At 37.8% G+C, this 25,339-nt stretch overlaps 2 pseudogenes; both read left to right on the top strand.

Annotated features, from left to right (window-relative positions):
* The first annotated feature begins 1,844 nt into the window (after window positions 1-1,844).
* Window positions 1,845-21,914, top strand: LOC118479360 (annotated as a pseudogene).
* Window positions 21,915-22,331: 417 nt separating this feature from the next.
* On the top strand, window positions 22,332-23,928 carry LOC110943665 (annotated as a pseudogene).
* Window positions 23,929-25,339: the final 1,411 nt, after the last annotated feature.

Raw genomic sequence — 25,339 nt, 5'->3', positions numbered from 1 at the left:
CCCATGTTGCCTTTACCAATACTACCTTATTGTCATCGCTGCCACCACCAACATCGCATCCCCATTATAAGCCCACAATAATTGTAGCCACAAAAATCATCATCCCCGCCCCAACAATGCCATCGCCCTTATCGTGGTTTTCTACAACCTCACTCACAGCATATATATTATCAAGTTGTTGATTTTAGCCTTGATCACACACCACCATCTCCAACACCCCTACCATTAATAACCACCACCATCACCCCCATCGTAGTCATCTCCGCCAGCCACAGTTGCAATCTTTAGTCCCTCCACAAGAATCGTTACCACCACTGCTACCGACTTTGCCATCACCTCCCTCACTCATCCCATCGCCACCCCCATCACACTTACCATTGCCGCCAAAATCATCACCTTGTCTTCATGTGCTTCACCATCAGCCTTATTTTAGCGCCATCGTCTTAACTCCCACCCCACCATGACCAAGCACCACTACTACTGTCCCCATAACCCCACCACCACTATACGTACTACCATCACCGACCACCACCAACATTGTTAGTGGTACCTCCACCACAAAATCCATGGTTTTTAACAATTTACAAGCCAAACGAATATTATTTTCTTAAAAAATGTATCACAAATACAATTCTGATTCTTTTATATTTCAATTCATAGCACACTTTCAGTTCAATTTTTTTTACAAATGTTTCCTTAATATCTCTTTTTCAATACAAGTAATGACACGTACTTGAACTTAACGGCTATGCTACTGAATAAGGCCATTCCCAGGTTCGATGTTAATTGTAGTGGATGTTGACTACAACAATGGTATCTACCCTTTTGCTTATACAATTGTGGAATTTGAAAATAAAGACTCATGGACTTGGTTCTTATAGATATTGGGTTATTATCTTGATTTAAGCAGTAACTAAAATTTCACTTTCATAAGTGATAAGTAAAAGGTACCCATACTGTTAGTGTTATATGCATATATTGTTATGTCAAATGCAATTAAATCTGTTGTTTTTGTGTGTTAAACAGGGAATATTTATTACCATCACAAAGCTCTTTCATTGTGCTGATCACAGATACTGTCTCAGGCATATCCATGAGAATATAAAAGTGCCATTTAAAGGAGATCCTTACAAGGATATGTTATGGAAGTGTGCTGGTGCAACAACACACTACAAGAAAAATGAGTATAAGGAACTGATTAATCAGTCTCAAATACATTCAAATCAGTCCCTAATGGATATTAGGGACTGATTTGCCAGTCCTGAGTACCAGATACCTAGTACTAGGTAGTGGTTTTAGTAACTAAAAATCAGTCCCCATGTCTAACACAAACAAGGACTAACAGTTAGTCTCTGATACATGAAAATTTAGTCCTCAATTTGTCCCTCGATACCACATCATTTCAGCCCCTGATACATTTCTTTAGTGACTGAAAATCAGTTTCGGGTGCTATGATATTTCAGTCCGTAATGTATAAATTTAGGGACTGAAAATCAGTCCTCTAAACATATAAATTTTGTCCCTAATATGTGCCTATCATATCTGCACTTGAATACATAAGGGAATATTTGATGAGGAGGATAGTCAGTATCTTGAACTTATTAGAGAAAAGTGAAGGATTTCTCACACCAAAGGCAACAAAAGTATTTAAAGGGATCAAGCTAGATGCAACACACTACCATGTTCAATGGAATGTATGAGGTCAGTGGAAAACCTAATCATGCTCGTGTGGTGAGTCTGACTACAAGGAGTTGTACTTGCAGGGGCTGGGAAATAACAGGTAATAACTTTACATATTAGGGTATAGCTTTGATTCTTATTGGTTGTTTGTTTTAATGTAAACAATGGTTCACATGTATACCATGCAGTCAATATGGGAGAATGCTGCTAATGGAGGAAGGGTGGGTGCTTTAGAGAGTTGGGTTCATCCACTTTACACAATGGAGAGGTGGAAACAGGTGTACTCTTTTAAGGTGAACCCTATTAATGGTAGGACTTTATTGAAAAAGGTTCAGGTTCCTACAACTATTACACCACATAAATACCACACCTGTCACACCCCGATCTCCACGTGTCACCGGTGGGCCCGGTGTGGGGTATGGTGACGTAGTTGGCATCGTCATAGACAAACAACACAATATAATAATGCACAGCGGAAGCAGAATAGATTCATTTCAACTTTAAATACAATGTAATAATAAATATCACGAGTAGTTGAAACGGATCCACAGGCGGATCAAATAAAATAAGAAAATTGTTCAACAGTTTCATTGTCGTCCGAGCTTGCGAGACTATTGTGGACGCTCTAGGAGACAGCCAGCCTAGTACGTGTAGTACCTGCACTTAACCTTTTGGGAAAAATACGTCAGTTTACACTGGTAAATACAAATTAACTGACTCATTTTGAAAATGATTGAAAATTGTTTTAAATGCACATGGCATAAATATTTTTATAACTTGGGATAATTATGCAATATAAACTTGTGAACGAATTACATGCTACTCGTACGTTTGGTAGCCCGGGATCTTGTCCGGGTTAAAGATTAATAGACACACCACATTAAAGAGTTATACACGACGGGTGTACGCCTACACCCCGTGCTCTGGTCGTGGCCATCTCGTAAGATAATGCCAAGGATATCCGGGACACGGTCATTAACCCCCCAAAGGCTTAAAGTAAAACAAGACTGTTTAAACGAGCCGATCAAATTATTCCAATTGCATACCCAAGGGTGCAAGATTTGTACGCTCGATCAAGCGGTATTCTATATACCGTACCCCAAGCCCGTATAGGGAAAATAAGTCAAAATGTATTTACCTGAGTAAGTATGAATCACAATTGGCAAGTGTAGGTAGCTTTTACTGGGCCTCCTATTCTAGAACAAAGGTTTATAATAACCTATTAGATTCCTAACGGGTCTTTATTTAAGCCTAAGCTTAGACCGGTTAGTTTTAAGGACGATACGGTACAAGCGCACGATTAAGCGAAAGACCGGATAGAATGTGATTTAGACCCGACAAGCTTGAATACTTGTATAATATGGGTATACTAAATACATTCTGGATTTTGAGACAAAAATGATAACGTTTGACCCGTTTCGGTCAATTTACGCAAACTAGTTACGTAAACCGAACCGAACGCTAAAAGAGCGTTACGGGTAACCAAAAGAGTCATATGCAAGTTCCCTGAGATAATATGCTTTAAATATGATATAATATCAGCAAGTTATGTTCTATATTGCCCGGAATGAATTTAAACTCAATTTATGCCTTATAAGGGCATTTTGGTCATTTAAAATATTATAAAAGAGTTAAATTGGAAATCTGAGTTACGGGTCTGATTTATACAGTAAATATACTTAGTTTGACATATTATAACAGTAGGGTATGACCCGTATACAAAACTTATCATTTAAAATCAAACTATGCACCGTAGGGGTATTTTGGTAATTTCACAAGGGCTAAAAATGTCAAAACTGGAAATCTGAGTTCGAAATCTTATACTTACTGTTATTATATGAAAATATGCTAAATACATCAGTAGGTATGAGTCTTATATGTTTAATATGAGTATAACGCTTACTATGCGCTAAAAACGCTTAAAAATGCGATTTAGAGCCGTTTCCGGGTTTTTAAAAGAAAGCTGAGATTTTTATATTTCCAGAATGCTCCAAATAATTTATTTAACAATTAAAATCAGTAGAAAAAGGTTTGGGGTCAAAAGGATTTATAAAACTCATTTTATGGCTTAAACGGTCAAAACCGGCATTAACCGAATCAACTTAGCGACCTATGATACGATCAGCCAAAAATTAAATAAAAATCTTCAAAAATCCCAAAATATTATATAACATCAGTGGGTAAAAAGTTTTATATCAAAAAGTGGCCTTAAATAGATTATACGCTAAATGAGCCGTTTATGTAACATAAAGCTATAGTTTTACGATATCGGCCATAACTCAAAATCTGGACCACCAACTGATCTCAAATTTTCGGTGCAAGTTTATAAATTGGTAATAAAGATTTCTACTCTTTCACTTTTCCAAAAATCACGTTTTATATCAAAAAGGGCAAAATAGTCAACTTTTAAGCATAATCGGAAACATGCATATGAATCGGTTAAGGATAGACTCAAGTTGTAAAAATTCCAGAGAGTCATACATAAATAAAAATGGTCAAAAATAAACTCTAATACAGATCTCAAACATGCATGCACGGATCCGAATCGAGAGTCAACGAAAAAGTCGTTTTATAAGACTTTCGGTTCCGATCCGAGTTTATACTAAAGATTGTCGAGTTGATCATAATAAAACACATTCTTATATTCATTATAAAGTTATTTTTGATGATCAAACTGATTGCATGTCATCTACATTACCATTTACGCTATATTACGCAAAAACGATTTCTGTTGACTTTTTAAGGACAACTTTGACTCGACAAAAAGCATGCTTAGAGTGGGAATCAGAGAATACCCTTTTGAGGGTTTGTTTCCCACATAAATACCAACTTATAAGTGGTTTCAATTTGAGAAATGACAGAGCCAAATTCGTTTAATCGAAAAGTCAAACTATATGAACAACGGTTTGACTTTTGGCTAATAATCAAAGCTAGAACGAATTAGAGGATGATATAAATGCTTACAAAGGTCCTAATGAAGCTTAGATAGCACTAGGAGGTTGCCTTGTCGATCAGATTGCTCCTGGAATTGCCTTGTGAGTTCTTGAAGTTGTGAGTGTTCTTGTTACAAACACAAGTGCCTCAAAAGTGAACAAATGATCTGATTAAATGGTGTTTTCAGGAGTTGTAAGAGTGCACCAGGTGTCCCAACATGCATGTAAGGTGATTGGTGCAATTAGGAGGTGCTCATAGCTGTTTCCCACTCAAAATTCGAACCCAAAATGGCTTAATTCGCGAGTTCTGCATCTGGGCTTGGGTCGCGGCCCGCATTAGGCAGCCCAGGCGGGCCGCCTGGTGCCTGCAGCTGCCAAACTTTTTTTCAAATGTTGCAGTTTTGGTCCCTGTCTTCGCACGCGAGGTTTCAGCTATTTATCTTGACTCGTAAACCCTCAAACTTGGTTTTTAAGAACCTTGGGACATTTACCAACATGGCAATGTCCTCGGTTAACTTTGCGCTCACCCGAAAAGTCATGAAATTCGACGTTGACGCTTTTAACCCCTTAAGTACGGTTTTGGCCATAACTTTCTCATACGATAACGAAACTTCATGAAATTTTTACCACATATTCTAGTGAGTATATTTTAGCATTACAAAGCTTCGGGTCTGCCAAAAGTTCACTCAGAGGTATAAATTCAACATGTTGACACTTTTAGCCCCTATAGTTTGTAATTCCTCACTTTCGGGCAATTTCCGCTTTGTATGATCCATGATCCATCCGTTTAGGGTTATAAACATTATGTAGGGTTATCATAGAGTCTATTTATCCCTTGTTGACACTTTGGACCCTTACGTTCCATAGTTTTCACCGTTTGTCAACTTTAGTCCCTCTAAAGTTTATTTTCACATACTGGAAGTTTATGACACGTGTCAATGCATTATTGGACGTAATTTTTCGAGGTGTTACATCCTCACCCCCTTAAAAGAAATCTCGACCTCGAGATTTACTGAAACAAATGAGGGTATTTTTCCTTCATCGTGGATTCCACTTCCCACGTGTATTCGGGACCTCTACGGGCATCCCACTTGACCTTGACAATAGGTATGTACTTTCTCCGGAGCTTCTTTACCTGTCGATCCTCGATCGACAATGGTTTTTCCACGAATTTCAAACTCTCATCTATGTGTATATCTGTATGCGGTATAACCAGTGATTCGTCCGCGAAACACTTCTTCAGATTACAGATATGGAACACATTATGAATAGCGCTAAGTTCTTCAGGCAAGTTTAACTTATAAGCGACTGACCCGACACGTTCGACAATCTCGAAAGGTCCTATGTATCTCGGGCTTAGCTTGCCTTTCTTACCAAATCGCATCACCCCCTTCCAGGGTGATACTTTAAGCAACACTTTATCACCTACCTCGAAGTGAAAATCCTTGCGCTTTGGATCCGCATAACTTTTCTGCCTATCCCTGGCAGCTTTCAAACGATCGCGAATCTGAACGATCTTGTCCGTCGTCTCAAAAACAATTTCTGGTCCTGATAGTTGGACATCTCCAACTTCTGCCCAACAGATGGGCGATCTACACTTTCTACCGTATAGGGCTTCAAAAGGCGCGACTTTTATGCTGGAATGGTAGCTATTGTTGTAGGAGAATTCAATCAGTGGTAGGTTCTTATCCCAACTACCACCCAAGTCGATCGCACATGCACGCAGCATGTCTTCCAAAGTTTGAATAGTACGCTCACTCTGACCATCGGTCTGAGGATGATAAGCCGTACTAAAATTCAAACGAGTGCCCAATGATTGCTGGAAACTCTTCCAAAAATGTGACGTATATCTAGTATCTCTATCGGAGATAATAGATACCGGTATACCATGCAACGCTACAATTTTATCAACGTATAATTGAGCTAACATATCAGAGCTATACGTCTCCTTGATGGGTAGAAAATGAGCTGACTTCGTCAGTCTATCTACTATGACCCATATGGTATCATTTCCCTTTCTCGTCTTCGGCAACTTGGTGATGAAATCCATTGTCACCATTTCCCATTTCCACTTGGGAATTTCAGGTTGTTGAAGCAAACCTGATGGCTTCTGATGCTCAGCCTTGACTTGCGCACAAGTCAAACATTTAGCTACATGCTCAGCTACTGACTTTTTCAAACCAATCCACCAGTGGTTTGCTTTTAGATCCTGGTACATCTTATCAGCTCCAGGATGAACGGAATATTTAGAGCTGTGGGCTTCCTGGAGGATAACATCCCGAAGTCCTCCATAAACTGGAACCCATATTCGTCCGTTCAGTCTTAGCATTCCATCTTTGTCGTAGGATAACTGCTCCTCAGTTACTCCTAACTTCTCTTCAGGATAGTTAGCTTCCAACACAGCTTCCTTCTGTGCAGCTAACACCCTTTCGTTCAAATTATTCCTTATTTCAATGCGCTTGGCATTGATTCTGATCGGTTTCACTCTTTCTTTCCTGCTTAAGGCGTCGGCAACTACATTGGCCTTGCCTGGATGGTATCTTATCTCACAGTCGTAATCATTTAAAGTTTCCATCCATCGCCTTTGTCGCATGTTCAATTCCTTCTGATTGAACAAGTGTTGAAGACTCTTGTGATCCGAATAAATTATACACTTGGTTCCATACAAGTAATGTCTCCATAGCTTCAATGCAAACACAACGGCACCCAATTCCAAGTCGTGGGTGGTGTAGTTCTTCTCGTGCACCTTCAGCTGTCGAGAAGCGTAGGCAATGACCTTGCCTCTCTGCATGAGTACACAGCCCATACCAGTATGCGATGCATCGCAATACACCACAAATTCTTCTATGCCATCGGGCAATGTTAACACTGGTGCATTGCTCAACTTCTTCTTCAAAATGTCAAAGGATTCCTGCTGCTTAGGGCCCCAATCAAACTTAATCTTCTTACGAGTCAACGAAGTTAGGGGCGCAGCAATTCTTGAAAAGTTCTCGATAAATCGCCTATAGTATCCTGCCAGTCCGAGGAAACTGCGAATCTCGGTAGGAGTCTTTGGCTCCTGCCAATTCATAACTGCTTCTACCTTAGCGGGATCTACTTGGATACCACGCTCACTTACCACATGTCCAAGGAACTGGACTTCTCGAAGCCAAAATTCACACTTCGAAAATTTGGCATAAAGTTTCTCACGGTGTAGGAGTTTGAGAATACAACGAAGGTGTTTCTCGTGGTCAGCTTGGCTCTTCGAGTAGATAAGGATGTCGTCAATAAAGACGATGACAAATTTATCTAAATAAGGCTTGCAGACACGATTCATGAGATCCATGAATGCGGCTGGTGCGTTAGTGAGTCCAAACGGCATCACTAGGAACTCGTAATGTCCATAACGAGTCCTAAACGCTGTCTTGTGCACATCCTCATCCTTGACCTTCAACTGGTGATAACCTGACCTTAAATCGATCTTTAAAAAATAGCTTGCTCCTTGCAACTGATCGAACAGATCGTCAATCCTGGGTAACGGATATCTATTCTTAATTGTGACTTTGTTAAGCTCACAGTAATCGATGCACAGACGCATCGATCCATCCTTCTTTTTAACGAACAAGATTGGCGCTCCCCAAGGAGACGAGCTAGGTCTAATAAAACCCTTAGCTAACAGATCATCCAATTGCATCCTCAACTCCTTCATCTCCGTTGGTGCCAACCTATATGGTGCTCTTGCTACAGGCGCTGCACCTGGAATGATGTCTATTCGAAACTCCACTTGCCTATCCGGTGGCAAACCGGGTAGTTCTTCAGGAAATACTTCAGGGTATTCTGAGATAACCGGGATATCTTCGATCTTCGGCTTTGGTTCATCAATAGTAACTTGTGCCATATAAATGACACATCCCTTCTGTAGGCATCTGGATGCCTTGAGCATGGACACTTGCTCAGGCAGTCCATGCTGGGTATCTCCCTGGATAGTGAGTGACTCACCGGACGGAGTCTTCACTACCACTTGCTTTCTGTTGCACACGATCTGGGCTTGGTTATGCGATAACCAATCCATGCCTATTACTATATCGAATCCGGCTAGCTTAAAGGGAAGCAAGGATAACGGGAAAGAATGATTCCTAATGGATATAACACATCCATTTAGAACAGTCGAGGCGGTTTCTATGGTTCCATCGGCTAATTCCACCTCATACTTCACACTTAAGGTTTTAACAGGTAGGTTTAACAACTTACAGAACTTATCATCTACAAATGACTTATCAGCTCCTGAATCAAATAGAACTCTAGCAAAAACATCATTTACAAGAAAAGTACCTGTAATGACGTTGTCGTCCTGAACTGCTTCCTTAGCGTCCATTTTGAAGACTCTCGCATTGGTCTTCTTTCCATCATCGGCTTTCTTTGCGTTCTTTGGGCAATTTGGTCGGATGTGCCCTTTCTCATTGCAACCATAACAAGTTGCATCCTTAAGTTTCTTACAATCTAATGCCTTATGATCCGGGGACTTACAAATCCCACATAATTTCTGCTGAGATTGAGATCTAGACTCCTGCCTGCATCTCCCAAAATGATGCTTCCTACAAACCTTGCACCTGGGTTTCTCACCCGACTGATGATCTCCCTTCTTGAATCCCGACCCTTTCCTGTGGTCGTTGTTCCCTCGGTGTCTTTTCTCCGATCTCCGTGAGGTGTCGTCCTCACGTTTCCTCTTGTTTTCCTCCGAGCTTTTAAGGGCTCTCAATCTGACTACATCTTGAGTGAGGGAGAGGGATAGATCAGCTACTGATCTGAACGTCGTAGGCCTTGATGCCTTAACGCTCGCCTTGATCTCTGGTGCCAGACCCCCAATAAAACGGGCAATCCTTCGCGGCTCCGGGGTCACCAAATACGGCACTAATCGAGATAAAGTGTTGAATGTGGTGAGATATGCCTGACAGTCGAGGTTCTTCATCACTAGGGATACGAAATCCGACTCAATCCTCTCGACCTCATGTTGCGGGTAGAAATTTTCCTTGATTAGGGCCACAAACTGTTCCCATGACATATCGTACAGTGTGGCCTTACCGGCAGCTTGTAGAAGCGATTTCCACCATGCTAGAGCATCTCCTTTAAATGACTGGGACACGTACTTTACTACGTCCCGATCAGCACACCCGCTGATATCAACAACCGTATCCATCTCATCTAACCACGTCATGCAGTCGACTGCTCCTTTCTCCCCAGTAAAATCTCAGGGTTTGCATGAAACGAAATATTTGTACGTACAGGACTTACTGTGCGTATCATGCTTCTGCTTGATTTCTTGTTTCGGTACACTGCTGTGGTTGGAGGAGTGATTATCCTCATCATCCTTCTTCGGCTCATTCTTCTTAGAAGGCGGCTTGCTATGAGCCTCCGAATGAGTCTTGGGCTTGACGTGCGATACGGTTCGGGTCCTACTCCGAGTCCCGCTCGATTCCCTGAATTGCCTATCCATGGCCTTGGCAACAACATTTTCTACCAGTGCTTGTAGTTCCGCACCAGTTACATGAATCTTGGTGTTATCTGGGTGTTCCTCAGAACGACTGTTTGTTTCTTCCGATTTAGCCATGTAGCTTTAAGCTACATAAGAGTAAGGACAAGGTCTATTTAGAAACCTAACAGTATTATCGTTCTTGACGATTTATTAACCATGGTAATAATAGCCATAATGGTTAATTTATTTAATTTCATTCAGCACTTTTATCAGCAACTATATCATAGAATGAAATATATATATTGGCACCATAGGCCTAGTCACTTCGGACAACTTCTAAATTTTAAATTTAGATTTTTATAGGATTAAAATTTGTATAATTAAACAAATAATCCTTTGCTTGGCAGGGAGTTTATAACCACAACTGCCTTTTTGTTTTATATGACATAGTCATCACCCGTAGGTATCAAATCACAATCAGATATATACACAGATATAATCTTTGGATAATTTATTAAAAAGGGTGGCTTGTGTGATTCTACAGATCACGTTATCCAAGATTGTTAACATGTTTACAGATGTTAACAGAGAGTTGAATCTTTTTAAACAGGTTTTACCATGTTGGCCAGGCATTTTAATAAGACATTCAAGCTAGGTTTTACCTTTTTAAGATTCTTATTAAAATGGCAAATCAAAATAATATTTGATATTTTTCATTTATTTGTATATTATGTTCATGCATATAGATAAAATGAAATACTTAAATTAACCATTTTAAATAAAGTAGACTAGTACAACTTTGCCCTAAACGGGACTTTTAACTCAAATAACATGCCCACGCAGGGGCTGAACCAAATAACAAACAAACAAACAAACAAAACAAACCCACGCAGGGGTTAAAAAGAAACAACATACCCACGCAGGGGTAGAACAAGAGAAATATACCCACGCAGGGGTAGAGTACAGGAATAAATGTCCTCGCAGGGACATGAGTAAATGAGCTAACAAACAAAGGATTTAATAATCCTTCTTACCCTTACCCTTGATCAAGTCAACCATCTTCTTAAACATTCCGCGGTTGTGGCGGCGATCTTCCCGCATTTCTTGACGCAATTCGCGTCGCACATCGTTTATCCCTTGCAGGATTTCCTGGACTTGCGGTGGCGACATCATCAGCGCCGGCGGCGGTGGCTGATACTGCGGTGGCTGTGGAGGCTGCGGCTGCTGGTATCCATGCGGTGGGTATCCAAAAGCTGATTGTCCCGTAGCCCAGGGACCTCCAAAAGCACTCTCCTGATTGAGAGGGTTGTAGCCTGAAGCTATCCAATATGGATCCCCTGTATAGTCATATCCTGGGGGAAAAGTCGGCTCGAAAGGGTTGAACTGTGCTGCGCTAGCATACGCAGGGATTGGCTCTCCAAAGTTTTGCGGTGGCAGTGGCGCGATAGGCGCAGAAGTCACCTCTGAGACGGGATGCTGAGATTCTCCCATCTCTGACTCCTCGTGAAGCGGCGAGTAGCGGCTGCTACCTGAATGTCGAGGGGTGCCAATGCGTATCCCTCCTCGCGTAGACATACGGGCGTTCCTCCTTTGCCTCTGAGGAGGAGGAGGCAAAACCGGAGGTGGTGGCGGCGGCGGAGTGACTACGTCGCGCCAAAAACCCTCTGAAGGATCCTGCTGCTGAGGCTGAGGCTGGGAGTGATGCTGTGAGTGCACAGGAGAGCTGTGGTAGGACTGGTGCATGGGAGAGTTATGGTAGCTAGGGGTAAAAACCCAGTCGTGCTGCTTGAATCTCTCCTCGAAACTGTCGGGACCATTGTAAGGTGATCCCCTGAACGGTGACCCATCTGATATCTCAATGGGGTGGTTCGGTGTGCCGGACGGTGGCATGGAAGGATCGGTATCCTCATCGACCTCCATCTCGTTGCCACCTGAGAAGTGGTCTTCAGGTCCAAGTGGGTTAGGACCCACTGGTTCTTCCAAATAGGCATCAGGGTTGTAGAGGCCCTGATAAACGGGTGTTGGGTAGTCGTAAGGTGACTGGTGTAGAGGAATGTAGGATTGGTGGGAGTTGTGGGGCTCATTTTCAGAATGAGGCCCGAAAGAGTGTGGTAGGGAAGGTGAGGTACTCAGTGAGTGCCTAGCGGGTTCAGCGAACGATCTCCAAAGATCTCGGGCATCGGTGTTATGGGATGCTGATGGGGCTCGCCTATGCGAAGGACCTGCCTCATGGTCATGAGAGGTGGCGAATGCTCCTCGTCCCCTTCCTCGTACACGTGGCGGCATCTTGAACCTGTCAAAAATCAAACAAGTGGCACAACAAGATATATATAAGACAAAGTTAGAAAATAAAATAAAATTTGAACATTTCCTAAGTTCTTTGTCTAGACTCGAAAATCGAGGAATGTGCAATTGTGTAACTGAGATTAAACACAAAAGACTAGTGTTTAATTCACTCAGCGTTGGCTCTGATACCAACCTGTCACACCCCGATCTCCATGTGTCACCGGTGGGCCCGGTGTGGGGTATGGTGACGTAGTTGGCATCGTCATAGACAAACAACACAATATAATAATGCACAGCGGAAGCAGAATAGATTCATTTCAACTTTAAATACAATGTAATAATAAATATCACGAGTAGTTGAAACGGATCCACAGGCGGATCAAATAAAATAAGAAAATTGTTCAACAGTTTCATTGTCGTCCGAGCTTGCGAGACTATTGTGGACGCTCTAGGAGACAGCCAGCCTAGTACGTGTAGTACCTGCACTTAACCTTTTGGGAAAAATACGTCAGTTTACACTGGTAAATACAAATTAACTGACTCATTTTGAAAATGATTGAAAATTGTTTTAAATGCACATGGCATAAATATTTTTATAACTTGGGATAATTATGCAATATAAACTTGTGAACGAATTACATGCTACTCGTACGTTTGGTAGCCCGGGATCTTGTCCGGGTTAAAGATTAATAGACACACCACATTAAAGAGTTATACACGACGGGTGTACGCCTACACCCCGTGCTCTGGTCGTGGCCATCTCGTAAGATAATGCTAAGGATATCCGGGACACGGTCATTAACCCCCCAAAGGCTTAAAGTAAAACAAGACTGTTTAAACGAGCCGATCAAATTATTCCAATTGCATACCCAAGGGTGCAAGATTTGTACGCTCGATCAAGCGGTATTCTATATACCGTACCCCAAGCCCGTATAGGGAAAATAAGTCAAAATGTATTTACCTGAGTAAGTATGAATCACAATTGGCAAGTGTAGGTAGCTTTTACTGGGCCTCCTATTCTAGAACAAAGGTTTATAATAACCTATTAGATTCCTAACGGGTCTTTATTTAAGCCTAAGCTTAGACCGGTTAGTTTTAAGGACGATACGGTACAAGCGCACGATTAAGCGAAAGACCGGATAGAATGTGATTTAGACCCGACAAGCTTGAATACTTGTATAATATGGGTATACTAAATACATTCTGGATTTTGAGACAAAAATGATAACGTTTGACCCGTTTCGGTCAATTTACGCAAACTAGTTACGTAAACCGAACCGAACGCTAAAAGAGCGTTACGGGTAACCAAAAGAGTCATATGCAAGTTCCCTGAGATAATATGCTTTAAATATGATATAATATCAGCAAGTTATGTTCTATATTGCCCCGAATGAATTTAAACTCAATTTATGCCTTATAAGGGCATTTTGGTCATTTAAAAGATTATAAAAGAGTTAAATTGGAAATCTGAGTTACAAGTCTGATTTATACAGTAAATATACTTAGTTTGACATATTATAACAGTAGGGTATGACCCGTATACAAAACTTATCATTTAAAATCAAACTATGCACCGTAGGGGTATTTTGGTAATTTCATAAGGGCTAAAAATGTCAAAACTGGAAATCTGAGTTCGAAATCTTATACTTACTGTTATTATATGAAAATATGCTAAATACATCAGTAGGTATGAGTCTTATATGTTTAATATGAGTATAACGCTTACTATGCGCTAAAAACGCTTAAAAATGCGATTTAGAGCCGTTTCCGGGTTTTTAAAAGAAAGCTGAGATTTTTATATTTCCAGAATGCTCCAAATAATTTATTTAACAATTAAAATCAGTAGAAAAAGGTTTGGGGTCAAAAGGATTTATAAAACTCATTTTATGGCTTAAACGGTCAAAACCGGCATTAACCGAATCAACTTAACGACCTATGATACGATCAGCCAAAAATTAAATAAAAATCTTCAAAAATCCCAAAATATTATATAACATCAGTGGGTAAAAAGTTTTATATCAAAAACTGGCCTTAAATAGATTATACGCTAAATGCGCCGTTTATGTAACATAATGCTATAGTTTTACGATATCGGCCATAACTCAAAATCTGGACCACCAACTGATCTCAAATTTTCGGTGCAAGTTTATAAATTGGTAATAAAGATTTCTACTCTTTCACTTTTCCAAAAATCACGTTTTATATCAAAAAGGGCAAAATAGTCAACTTTTAAGCATAATCGGAAACATGCATATGAATCGGTTAAGCATAGACTCAAGTTGTAAAAATTCCAGAGAGTCATACATAAATAAAAATGGTCAAAAATAAACTCTAATACAGATCTCAAACATGCATGCACGGATCCGAATCGAGAGTCAACGAAAAAGTCGTTTTATAAGACTTTCGGTTCCGATCCGAGTTTATACTAAAGATTGTCGAGTTGATCATAATAAAACACATTCTTATATTCATTATAAAGTTATTTTTAATGATCAAACTGATTGCATGTCATCTACATTACCATTTACGCTATATTTCACAAAAACGATTTCTGTTGACTTTTTAAGGACAACTTTGACTCGACAAAAAGCATGCTTAGAGTGGGAATCAGAGAATACCCTTTTGAGGGTTTGTTTCCCACATAAATACCAACTTATAAGTGGTTTCAATTTGAGAAATGATAGAGCCAAATTCGTTTAATCGAAAAGTCAAACTATATGAACAACGGTTTGACTTTTGGCTAATAATCAAAGCTAGAACGAATTAGAGGATGATATAAATGCTTACAAAGGTCCTAATGAAGCTTAGATAGCACTAGGAGGTTGCCTTGTCAATCAGATTGCTCCTGGAATTGCCTTGTGAGTTCTTGAAGTTGTGAGTGTTCTTGTTACTAACACAAGTGCCTCAAAAGTGAAAAATGATCTGATTAAATGGTGTTTTCAGGAGTTGTAAGAGTGCACCAGGTGTCCCAACATGCATGTAAGGTGATTGGTGCAATTAGGAGGTGCTCATAGCTGTTTCCCACTCAAAATTCGGACCCAAAATGGCTTAATTCGCGAGTTCTGCATCTGGGCTTGGGTCGCGGCCCGCATTAGGCAGCCCAGGCGGGCCGCCTGGTGCCTGCAGCTGCCAAACTTTTTTTCAAATGTTGCAGTTTTGGTCCCTGTCTTCGCACGCGAGGTTTCGGCTATTTATCTTGACTCGTAAACCCTCAAACTTGGTTTTTAAGAACCTTGGGACATTTACCAACATGGCAATGTCCTCGGTTAACTTTGCGCTCACCCGAAAAGTCATGAAATTCGACGTTGACGCTTTTAACCCCTTAAGTACGGTTTTGGCCATAACTTTCTCATACGATAACGAAACTTCATGAAATTTTTACCACATATTCTAGTGAGTATATTTTAGCATTACAAAGCTTCGGGTCTGCCAAAAGTTCACTCAGAGGTATAAATTCAACATGTTGACACTTTTAGCCCCTATAGTTTGTAATTCCTCACTTTCGGGCAATTTCCGCTTTGTATGATCCATGATCCATCCGTTTAGGGTTATAAACATTATGTAGGGTTATCATAGAGTCTATTTATCCCTTGTTGACACTTTGGACCCTTACGTTCCATAGTTTTCACCGTTTGTCAACTTTAGTCCCTCTAAAGTTTATTTTCACATACTGGAAGTTTATGACACGTGTCAATGCATTATTGGACGTAATTTTTCGAGGTGTTACAACACCTAAGTTGGAAGACCAAAGAAGTTAAGGAAAAGATCTGTAGTTGTGGTTGAAAAGTTGACCCAATCTGGTAGGCTATCCAAAAAAACACACTGAGGGAGCATGTACAAAGTGTAAGAAAACAAGACACACTTCAAGGACATTCGAGGGTTAAACTGAGGCTACGAAAGGTGGCAAAGCAGGGAAGAGTGGAAAAGCAGGTAAATGTGGAAAACTTAGGAAGGATGGCAAAGTAGGAAGGGTGAAGAAGTTAGATGATTTTGTGAAGTTTGTGTAATTTGAACATGTTGGCTACTTTATGTCTTTTGAACATGTCTGGTTGTCTTTTGAAACTCTCTTTCTGTTGGCTACTTTAGAACTATTTGGATTAGGATGTTTTATGGCTGTAAGTTATCTATGCATGTTATGCAGTATGTAATTTGAACATGTATTTGGTCATTGTTTATTATTGGCGATATGGGTCAATCTTTGGTCATTTACTACAGTTGACATGGGCATTGGTATTGAAATGTTTTGGTCATTTTGGACTATGTTGAAATTGGTCACAACTTTGGTCATTTAGAACACTTTCATTTTTGTGCACTTTCTTTTGAGATTGATCATAAGTTTGGTTATTTACACTGCACATCCACTTTTGTGCACTTTCTGTTGAAATTGGTCCTAAGGTTGGTCATTTACATTATTTTGGTCATTTACACCTGTTTGGTCATTTTCAAGTTTTTGGGTTATTTACAGTTTTGTGGTCATTTACACCAGTTTGGTCATTTGGACTGTGAACTTAACACTTGTTTTGGTCATTTAGACTACACATCCATATTACATTGGCACTTTACACTTGAATAGTAAATAACATGTTCCCCTTTCCATTCAAACAAAAAGCTTGGTCACTATAACTTGCACATTAAATAGCCTGCATATTACATAGACTGCACATCCATACTAACATCCTAAAAGAACATAACATACATAACAAAACAGATCTAACTAAAAATCAAATACTTAGTGAATTTTCTTGATTTAGCTTCAGCTTCTTTCACTTTGCCTATAAGCAACTTGTTTGATTGTTCCAGCCTGATTTTTGTTTCTTAAAGGTTCCTATTATGTGCTTCCAACTTGTTCCAAGCCCTAAGCAATCCAGGTATGATAACTATCCAATAAAGGCACAATTTGAATCCTAGAATACAAAAAATAAAAACTTCATAACTCCAAGAACACAAATGTCATAGTTATCGACATTACCTAGTCAGAACAGGCATAAAAACGATGACCATGGAAATTCCTGCTTGTCCATGAAGTTTGTATTATGGCCTCCTTCTCACAATGGCAGTAAACCATGATCGATTACAAGATGAATCCCTAATTTGGTGGTGTGCTGATACCCTAAATTTCATAACTGCTGAATTGAAGGTATTTGAGGGTTTTAAAACTGGGAAATAACAAGGGGTGGGGAAAAGACAATTCTACCCTCATGTGTTATTTAACTGAAAATTCTAACTGCATTTGGTCTAAAGGATATAACGTGTAACATTTTAAAATGTTAACTACAAAAGAAGTCACTTTTAAAAATAAAAAACACCGCCTGCGATTTGATATATATCGATTTTTGTTTTCATAAATGAAAAACTTGTAGTTTACTCTTATTTTAAAGATGTGGCATGGAATTTCCAATTTTGGTGAGATAAAAAAATCTCAATAGTGGTCCACTAAATCATCTATATGATAAAGGAAATTATATCGATTTTTGTTTTTACACACTTTTTCGGATGAATTATTGGAAAAAGGAAACATATAAGGGAAGGGTGGGGGACTAGGGATGAGATCCGTAGGCATTTAACCAACTGACATGTAATATCAGTTTGATATATTTTTATACCTGATCCTAGGTGGAAAATCAAGTTTAATTATAATTTTTTTTTTCAAAGGCTCATTTCTTTTAATCTATGTTTTATGTGAAACTTAAACCCAAACACCCCCCCCCCCCTCCTCTCTTCTTAATAAAGACTTTGTGTTTGCTAATGAACTACCACTCCATTGGTTATTTATAATTATTTTTGAATGTATATATTTAAGATGGGTTGAGTTCATTTCAGAACTCTAAATAACTACAGAACTTTCAGAACTCGTAACAAACAATGATTTTATATATAAGTTTTTGTATTTAGGATCTTTTTATCATCTATTATATGTATTTCTTTGATTACATACATGTTAAGAGTAATTCACATATGTTTAATTGCCAAAATCATATATATATATATGTATATATGTGTGTGTGTGTGTGTGTGTGTGTGTGTCATAACTAATTACATATATGTAAAAAAAACTAGTTTACATATGTGTAATTATAAAATTACATATAAAAAATGATAAAATTACTCTTAACATGTATGTAATCGTAAAAATATACAAAATAAATGATAAAATTATCCTAAACATAAAAATATATAAATAAAAATATTGTTTATTAGGAGTTCTGCGAGTTCTGTAAATATTTATGGTTCTAAAATAATACTGGCCCTATGTATATATGTAATTATACACATACAAGAACATCAACCTAGGTGGAAAATCAAGTTTAATTATAATCATTTTTAAATGCAGATATTTAAGATATGTATATATACATACGTGATCATCAATAGATGCATTATCTATCATCTTGCCCAAGAATATCAAATGTTGTTGTAATCGGAACAGTTTATAATCCAGTATGGGATTGAACTTAATCATGTTTCATACTCAACCCAATGACATATCTGTTGGTATCCTGTTCAATTTTTTGGTCTTATATTCGTTTTACTTTCATAATTAAGATGCTTTTTGATATAGATATTATATACATTTGTATTATTTTTTCTTTTTCTGTTATATATGATGTGTACAGTGACACACGGGATATATCATATATTAGAATGTATGGATATTACTTTTGCTTCGGAACATGCTTGCCCTATGGCCTAGGATGGTACCACGAAGGATCTTCGGTTTGATCCTATTGACAACTATTGAGCACCAAAGATGAATGATTCCTTAATTATTCAAAAAGAGTTTTTGAACCTAAATATCCCACGACAATGACGAGACCGGCAAAAGATCTTTGATGTTAGTAAAGGTCCCATGACTGTAAAACGCTTTTAATAGTGTGTGTATAATAAAAACCCTTACAACGTTTAGTTTAAAAAATAACAAATGGTGACAAAATGTGATGGTTTTTGGATATTATTAGTTAAGTAATCGGTGATAAAATAAAAGAATTAAATCATAAAATTTTATGTAAATTACGAGTACAAATCTATATAATAATGATGTAACTTGACGTGAGTTAAGAAGTGAACAAATTTCCATATTATAGGTATTGTACTATAAGTTTGGGGAGTTTCTTAAAAAAAAAACTTTGATTTTTCACTTTAAACCCAAATATTTTCATATTTTGTATTTTAACCCATTTTACTTTTCACTTTTAACCCAAAGTTTTTCATCTTTTATAATTTAACACAACATTTTATTATTTACAACTTTGATCCCCCCAAACTTTTTATTTTTCGCAAGTTTTACGTTTCGTTCTAAATTTTGCGAGTTAACACGCCGTACCGTGCATGTGAGGTTGAACGTTTTTACTCTATTTTTCATATTTGATAGACCCGTCGCAACGTGTCCATTTTTTCCCCTTTTGACAAGTTTGCCGCAACGGGCCGGTCGTAGATCGACTAAGCTATTATTTTATATGTTTTACGTTTCTGGTTAATTTCTTCGCATATAACGTTTGGACTAATCCATTCAATGTTTATGATATATCCGTGCCGCAACGCGGGCGGGTCTTAATCCTAGTTGTTATTAATTACGTCTTTTAGTTAAGGGTAAAAAGTAATTTACCCGTCGATCGATATAGGAATGAGCTCTCTCAAATGTGGGCTTGCACTTTGTGCACATAAGAGAGAGAGAAAAGAAACTCTAATAAAGGGAAAAGGAACAACATGAACGATTTTATAGGTGATTGGAAATGAGTTTTTTCCACTAATTATAGAGGAGAGATCATTATACTTATATCTCGAAGCAATTAAAAAAAACTGAAGTAATCAATCTCTTATACTAAAGCAAAATAATGTTGAGTTATTGACCATGATGTGGCATAGCTATTTAGGCAGATAATTAGATTTTGAGCGGCAATCTTCCTTTCTCTCCATTCTCCTTCAATTTCATATAAGCGGCAAAAGGTTTTCTCAATTCTCCTTCAATCAATTTTGTAACGTTCTTCAATATGGAAACCTAATCTCTTCTCAATCAATTCCAATCATATCCAAAATAATGAATTTGTTCCCATTATCAATTGTAAACCCTAGATTGATAACCAGATTCTTCACATGGCTTCTTAAAACCATTATTTTGATTCCACGCCGCTGTGTTCTCCAACAATCCCTTCAATAGCGGCTACACGAGAGGATCCCTGATTCCAGTCAAATCAAGCAATGACGTTCAACGAGCCGTGAATGGAGCCGAGTATCAGCTTCGTTAAAGCTCTCAGGTTTGATTTCAATTTTAGGTTAATTTGATTTCTCATTTGTGTTTTATTTTAGATCAGGTTGTTATTTCGATTTTGCATTTCTTTTTCACCATCTAAATGAAGCAAAATAACTCTAAAATTATAATAGGATAATTGATTGTTGATTCTGAGATGATGCGCATATAATTTCAAGGGAAACCCTAACATCAAATTACAACATTATTGATGAGATTTTATTGATTCGTTTGGTGAATGAAAAAGATGTAGGCAAATGCTGGATTGGTGGTTGGATAGCATAAGAGGAATGAGTTGATCTACGGAATGATTCCGATGTAGCGGTATGTGTTTTTTATATCTTCTTCAATACCTTTTGTGTAGATGTAACAACTGAAACACCAATGTGATAGAAAAATTACATTACGGACTTTATTTCGATTTGAGCTAATTGTATTAGTGAAACACCAGTATGGTTCTGTTTTACGTTTTATGTGAACGATTGGTTAATTTAGGGTATGTATGGTATATGTGATTTATTAACATAAACAATCATTGTTTACAGATTTGTGTATGGTGCTGGCATCACATTATGGATATGGCTGAGAAAGATGATACAGAAGGGAGGTGTCCAGCGTGTCGTACGCCTTATAACAAGGAAAAGATAGCGGGGACTGCATTAAAATGTGAAAGGTTTGGTCTCACACATTTGTTACATCGTAAACTTTGACTTATATTTGTTCCAGTGGTTGACGTTTGACTTCTCTACTGTGCTATCAGACTGGTGGCTGAAATGAGTGTGGAGAAGAAACAAAAGTCTCAAAAGGGGAAAACAAAAGCTTCTGAAGGTAGAAAGCATTGTGGGACTGCCTCTTAATTTAGTATATGAAGAGGTAATCTCTTTTTTCATCCTTACAAATTTACATTTGTGTGTGTCTTTTTTTTCTAAAATTTTTGTAGTTTCTATATCTCGGACAGCAGCTGCCGCCATACATCATTTTGCAAACAATACTTGTAGCGTGTAAGTCCAATGTTCTTGAGTGATCATATATTTGGCATTGTTAGTTTATTTGGTATGAGCGATATTTATCATTGTAATATTTACGCTATACAAATATATTACTTACTCAAAGGAGGATGAAGCGGTTCGAAGTATACAGTCAGTACATGGGTTTGTTTCGGATGGTAGACCATTGAAGTTAGTATCTAATAGCACAAACCAAGAGTTTCTTTTTTATATTTTAGGTTAACATATTGGAGTTTTATTGCAGAGCCTGTTTTGGGACTACAAAGTACTGTCATGCTCTTAGGTTTGATTTCAATTTTAGGTTAATTTGATTTCTCATTTGTGTTTTATTTTAGATCTGGTTGTTCTTTCGATTTTGAATTTCTTTTTCGCCATCTAAATGAAGCAAAATAACTCTAAAATTATAATGGGATAATCGATTGTTGATTCTGAGATGATGCGCACATGATTTCGAGGGGAACCCTAACATCAAAGTACAACATTATTGATGAGATTTTATTGATTCGTTTGCTGAATGAAAAAGATTTAGGCAAATGCTAGATTGGTGGTTGGATAGCATAAGAGGGATGAGTTGATCTACGGAATGATTCCGATGTAGCGGTATGTGTTTTTTATATCTTCTTCGATACCTTTTGTGTAGATGTAACAACTGAAACACCAATATGATAGAAAAATTACATTACGGACTTTATTTCGATTTGAGCTAATTGTAATAGTGAAACACCAGTATGATTCTGTTTTACGTTTTATTTGAACGATTAGTTAATTAAGGGTATGTATGGTATATGTGACTTATTAACCTAAACAATCATTGTTTACAGATTTGTGTATGGTGCTGGCATCACATTATGGATATGGCTGAGAAAGATGATGCAGAAGGGAGGTGTCCATCGTGTCGTACACCTTATAACAAGGAAAAGATAGTGGGGGTTGCATCAAAATGTGAAAGGTTTGGTTACACACATTTGTTACATCGTAAACTTTGACTTATATTTGTTCCAGTGGTTGACGTTTGACTTCTCTACTGTGCTATCAGACTAATGGCTGAAATGAGTGTGGAGAAGAAACAAAAGTCTCAAAAGGGGAAAACAAAAGCTTCTGAAGGTAGAAAGCATTGTGGGACTGCCTCTTAATTTAGTATATGAAGAGGTAATCTCTTTTTTCATCCTTACAAATTTACATTTGTGTGTGTCTTTTTTTTTCTAAAATTTTTGTAGTTTCTATATCTCGGACAGCAGCTGCCGCCATACATCATTTTGCAAACAATACTTGTAGCGTGTAAGTCCAATGTTCTTGAGTGATCATATATTTGGCATTGTTAGTTTATTTGGTATGAGCGATATTTATCATTGTAATATTTACGCTATACAAATATATTACTTACTCAAAGGAGGATGAAGCGGTTCGAAGTATACAGTCAGTACATGGGTTTGCTTCGGATGGTAGACCATTGAAGTTAGTATCTAATAGCACAAACCAAGAGTTTCTTTATTATATTTTAGGTTAACATATTGGAGTTTTATTGCAGAGCCTGTTTTGGGACTACAAAGTACTGTCATGCTCTTAGGTTTGATTTCAATTTTAGGTTAATTTGATTTCTCATTTGTGTTTTATTTTAGATCTGGTTGTTCTTTCGATTTTGCATTTCTTTTTCGCCATTTAAATGAAGCAAAATAACTCTAAAATTATAATGGGATAATCGATTGTTGATTCTGAGATGATGCGCACATGATTTCGAGGGGAACCCTAACATCAAATTACAACATTATTGATGAGATTTTATTGATTCGTTTGCTGAATGAAAAAGATTTAGGCAAATGCTAGATTGGTGGTTGGATAGCATAAGAGGGATGAGTTGATCTACGGAATGATTCCGATGTAGCGGTTTGTGTTTTTTATATCTTCTTCGATACCTTTTGTGTAGATGTAACAAATGAAACACCAATATGATAGAAAAATTACATTACGGACTTTATTTCGATTTGAGCTAATTGTAATAGTGAAACACCAGTATGATTCTGTTTTACGTTTTATTTGAACGATTAGTTAATTAAGGGTATGTATGGTATATGTGACTTATTAACCTAAACAATCATTGTTTACAGATTTGTGTATGGTGCTGGCATCACATTATGGATATGGCTGAGAAAGATGATGCAGAAGGGAGGTGTCCATCGTGTCGTACACCTTATAACAAGGAAAAGATAGTGGGGGTTGCATCAAAATGTGAAAGGTTTGGTTACACACATTTGTTACATCGTAAACTTTGACTTATATTTTTTCCAGTGGTTGACGTTTGACTTCTCTACTGTGCTATCAGACTAATGGCTGAAATGAGTGTGGAGAAGAAACAAAAGTCTCAAAAGGGGAAAACAAAAGCTTCTGAAGGTAGAAAGCATTGTGGGACTGCCTCTTAATTTAGTATATGAAGAGGTAATCTCTTTTTTCATCCTTACAAATTTACATTTGTGTGTGTCTTTTTTTTTCTAAAATTTTTGTAGTTTCTATATCTCGGACAGCAGCTGCCGCCATACATCATTTTGCAAACAATACTTGTAGCGTGTAAGTCCAATGTTCTTGAGTGATCATATATTTGGCATTGTTAGTTTATTTGGTATGAGCGATATTTATCTTTGTAATATTTACACTGTGATATGTTTAGGCTCTTTTGCAGGTTGAAATCAGTCTATTGAAACATAAATGGAGGCAGCAGCACCTGTTGTTGACTGTGAGTATTTGAAGGAGATTGAAAGGACTCGTCGTGATCTTCGTGCTCTCCATCTCCAACAAAAATGTGCTCCTATCATGCTTTGCTTAGCATACGTGCTTCATATCATTTTGTAAATCAAACGATTTCATTATTAAACAATATAGCTAAAACAAGACTGTTTTGATATGTAACTGATCCTTAATGTATTGATTGAATTGAGAAATACAACGTATAACTCTCCACTTAGGAGACTAGAATTAAACAATAACATAATGTACAAGCTAATACTGCATGGATAACAGAAAAGTACAAGCTGGAACAACTAGGAGCTAACTAAATGACTGAACATGTGACTCGAATAATAACTGTCTGATTTTTAGGGAGTATAGGGGGATCTGTAATATGGTTATGCATTATATGGTTCTTATTCACCTGCTGGTTCCCTTTGGTTGTTTAAGAATTTGGAGAGGTAAATAACTTAGCGATTCACAGGTTCATTGGTTATTTAAGAATTTATTATGTTAGTAGGTTATTAGTTTATTTGCTTAGTGACAGGATTCTTTTAATTTAGCAGATTGGGGATTCAACTGACCTTGAGATAGAGGTTATCTTTTACAACTACGTTGTGAAGCGCCAAATCATCAACTCACGGTATCCGGTATCCAAATGTTTAAAACTGAAACCGAACACTCTTTTGGAGTATTCTTGAACTTTGAATTAATTTTGTGGTATCTTTTTGCAGCCTGATAATTGCATCACAGCTGTTGCTTGTGGATGAAGTGATTTGTGCAGGTCACATATCTTAATCTTGTAAGTCTATTTTGACTTAAATCAAACGAGTCAAGTTAAAAAATTAGTTAAAAATAGAATGGCTTAAATTGGTCGAACAAATCAAATAGGTTGAAAATACTCCCATATGGTTTAAAAGGCTCAAATTGTTCGTTTAAAAGTACAATAAGTATCACAAATAATGGATACAAAAGACTTGATTTTAAGGTTGTAAATGAATAAATAATATTTATAAGT

This window comes from Helianthus annuus, chromosome 5, assembly GCF_002127325.2.
Source record: "Helianthus annuus cultivar XRQ/B chromosome 5, HanXRQr2.0-SUNRISE, whole genome shotgun sequence".
Taxonomy (NCBI): domain Eukaryota; kingdom Viridiplantae; phylum Streptophyta; class Magnoliopsida; order Asterales; family Asteraceae; genus Helianthus; species Helianthus annuus.
Note: the sequence above shows the minus strand (reverse complement) of the source record. Positions and strands in the feature narration are given on the sequence as shown.